This window comes from Chaetura pelagica, unplaced genomic scaffold (assembly GCF_000747805.2).
Source record: "Chaetura pelagica isolate M959 unplaced genomic scaffold, ChaPel_1.0 scaffold1145, whole genome shotgun sequence".
NCBI lineage: Eukaryota > Metazoa > Chordata > Aves > Apodiformes > Apodidae > Chaetura > Chaetura pelagica.
The window spans coordinates 54,751-58,157 of NW_009953300.1; the positions used below are offsets into that span (position 1 = coordinate 54,751).

General features: G+C 56.5%; 1 protein-coding gene across 1 annotated transcript in view; it reads right to left on the reverse strand.

Moving 5' to 3' along the window:
- The window catches only part of FASTK (Fas-activated serine/threonine kinase), a 67,307-nt gene that overhangs the window by 50,834 nt on the left and 13,066 nt on the right, over positions 1-3,407 (reverse strand). The gene's annotated exons all lie outside the window — the stretch shown is intronic.

Genomic DNA, 3,407 nt, shown 5'->3' on the forward strand with positions numbered 1-3,407 from the left:
CCTGCTTGCTCAGCTCCTCATCACTGTTTGCACCAGTTGTCCCAGTCCGGGTGTTCCTGCCTGCTCCGGGGCTCCTGGGATCCCCCTGACCTGCTGAGGGCTGGCTGTGCCACCTGGGCACAGAGGCAGTTTTGGTGACAGCCAGCACCCTGCAGTGAGACATTGAGAGGGGTTGGGGGCTCAGAGCTGGCAGCCCCCTGCCCTGGACATGCTCGGTGTCCTCTGTAGGTGAAGGCTCCACAGTAGCTGCTCCAACATCCACCTTTCTCGTGGAAGGGAATTTTCCCTTTACACTGTATGAAATGTTCTGCTGAAGTTCCCATTCTGCAAACCCCTCACAGATTCCTGTTGGCCGAGGCTGGTGACCACCTGGGGTTGGGAATGGGCAGCCAGGGAATGGAAGTAAAACTGAACTTGGCCGTGAGCCTGGATGGATCGTCACAAGGGGCTGCCCGTGCCCATGGGAGGAGGTGCCATCCTGCCTGCAGAGACCTCTGCAGAAGTTCCCTCTCCAGGCTCCCAGTGTCAGAGCCTGGGGCCCTTGTGCCAAGGTGGCAGCAGGAGGGGACTCCTGTCCCACCTGCAGCCAGGGCCGTTTGGCACCTCCACGCTGCTGGAGGCTGGTGTGGCTGGATCCGAGTTCCTGGTGGCACAGCCTGCAGATGTCAGGGGGTCAGTGAAATGCAGCTTCTCACCAGGACGATTTTGTTGTTAAGTGTTCTAGAAGAATTAATAGCCTCATATCTACGTTCCTTTTCTAAAACAATTGCTAATGAGAGTTTGAGCTAAAACGTGGGGGCTGTGGGCTGTTTTGCAGGGAGGAACCTGGCTGGGCTTTTCTAGAGAGCTGTGCTGCTGGCTGGGGTGCTGTGCTGCACCAGGTGTGACACGGGGGAGTTTACTCATGCTGCTCTCACCACCACTCTTGTTGTTTGTGGCAAAACAATCTCTGCCTTTGTGTGCTGATGGAATTAGTCACTGATCTGCCCCCGGGAGGATGAAGAGGTGGAAGTGCTGGTGAAATGGTGTTTGGTGGCAGTTGTTGGGGTGTTTAGTTCCACGTGAGCATCTCGTGGTGGTGTCAGTCTCTGGCTTTTTAGCTTGTTTTTTAAAGTACTTCCTTCTCTGCCCCTCATCCTGAACAGGTGCCTGGAGGGAACTGGGAAGGACTGGACCTTTTTGTGGCTTCTTACAATGAAGTTGCTTGGCACATTTTCCTGGGAAGACCATTCAGGAATAGCTTTGGGAAGCCCTGGTAGGATCATCACATGTGGGATTCTGGGCCTCTCTCGGTTTTGTAGAGCTGACCACCTTTCCAGTTCCTTCTGCAGGTGTCAATCTTTCCCTCATTCCTGTGCACTTTGGGGGTGTCTGATGCAGCCTGGGGGAGAAGGGCCTGGAAGAGCTGTGGCTGCCCCATCCCTTGAGGTGTTGAAGGGCAGGTTGGATGGGGCTTGGAGCAGCCTGGGCTGGTGGGAGGTGTCCCTGCCCATGCAGGGGGTGGGACTGAATGAGCTTTAAGGTACCTTCCAGCTCAAACCAGTTTGGGATTCCATGACCTGGGGATGGGTGGTCTGTCCCATCTTCAAGCCATCTCTCTCCAGGGTGGGATCACAGAATCACAGAATCCTAGGAGTTGGAAGGGACCTCAAAAGGTCATCTAGTCCAACCCCCCTGCCAGAGCAGGGTCATCTAGAGTACATGAGTCTGCTTCCTCCACGGAGGGCTGGCCTTGGGCTGGGCAGGTCTGAGGTCTCCTCTGCCCTCCTGCTCTGCCGAGGAGTTGGCCCTGCAGCCATCATTCCAGGGTGCTGCAGCATCTCTGCCCTTTTGCCAAGGCAGGGGGGATTTTTCAGCCTCCTCTGTCTCTGGCCAGGAGGCTGTGTTCTCCTCCTAATCTCCACATTTACCTGCCCTGCGTCTTACTTCTGCACTGCTTGTCTCTCAGTTTCACCTCTTTGGTATTTTATTTTCATTTCTTCTTTCCTTTGCAGCCTTTGGAATAAGCTGGAGAATTTTCACTGTTGTAAATGATGATTATGGGAGGCATTTTGAAGCCAGGGCAAGGACTGGGCTTGAGGACCTGAATAAATCCCCTTCAGTCTTCTTCCCAAATGTTAAGGTGGGCTTTTGTCTTTGGGTTTCAAAATCCTGAGGAGATTTCACAATTCCTGTCCTAACATACCCTGACACCTTCTGTCTGCTTGTACCTGGAGCAGTTGCTGGAGTGTCCCCTGTGAGGTCAGAGAGGAGCAGGAAGGGCTGTGGCAGAGCCTGGAACAGCCTGGTGCCCACCCTGGCACCAAGAGAGGCACCAGACCAGGGCTGGGGCTCAGTCGGAACACTGGGATTGACATCCCTGCTTGCAGAAGTGCCCGGGGGTGGACTGATGAGCAGAAGTGATCCCTGCCTTGATCTTCTATTACACCCTGGAGATAACATCTTGGAGCATTCTCTTCCAGGGCTTCCTGGGGCACTGGGGGCTAGACCAGCTCAGGGAGCTCTGTCTGTGTCAGCAGGGGGTCAGAGCAGGCTGCCCAAGGTGGGGGTCAGAGTAGGCTGCCCTGGCTGCAGGGCTGCCATCAATGTGGGGCTCAGCCTCTCTCCTCTGTGGGCAAGAGGGTGCCCGTGCCCTCCATGTGCTGCAGGGGTGGGGGTTGCAGGGTGGTGGGGGTAACGTGGGCATGACCTCCTGGCCATGGGAAGGAGGTGATTTGCTGTGAATCCCGGGGGAAGGCTGTGATCTCCTGTCAGCAGTGCGGGGTGTGCAGAGGGTGGGCGGAGGGAGCTGATGCTGGTGCTGATGCTGATGCTGGTGCTGATGCTGAACCAGGCTGCTACTGTTTACTTCCCAGCTGCCGTTAACCGTTTGGTGACTGGACCCGTTCCTGCTCTCTCCATGGAAACTGGAGGTGACAGCCTGCTCAGAGTGAGCACAGTCAGGGAACCGGTTTGATTGGAAGAGACCTTTAACACCAGCGAGTCCAACCATTAACCCAGCTCTGCAGAGTGTGGTGCTAAACTGTGTCCCTAACCCGTGTCCCTCACATGGACAATCCAGGCCTGGAGGTGTCAAACCCACGGCTGTGGGGCTGCAGAGGGGTCCTGGGCAGTGGGAAGGGGCACGGGCAGCGAGGGGCTGGGCAGGAGCAGGGCCCTGGAGCAGCCTCACTGCTCCGGGGGGGTGGTCGGGGATGTGTTGGTGGAGAGGGTGGGAATGTCCACGGTGAACAGCTTGGTAGGGCTGAGCAGGAGGGGTTATCATGGCTGGTTTGGGGTGACCAGTGGGGGTTATCACGTCTGGTTTGTGGTGACCAGTGGGGGTTATCACGGCTGGTTTGGGGTGACCAGGGGGGGTTATCACAGCTGGTTTGGGGTGACCAGTGGGGGTTATCACGTCTGGTTTG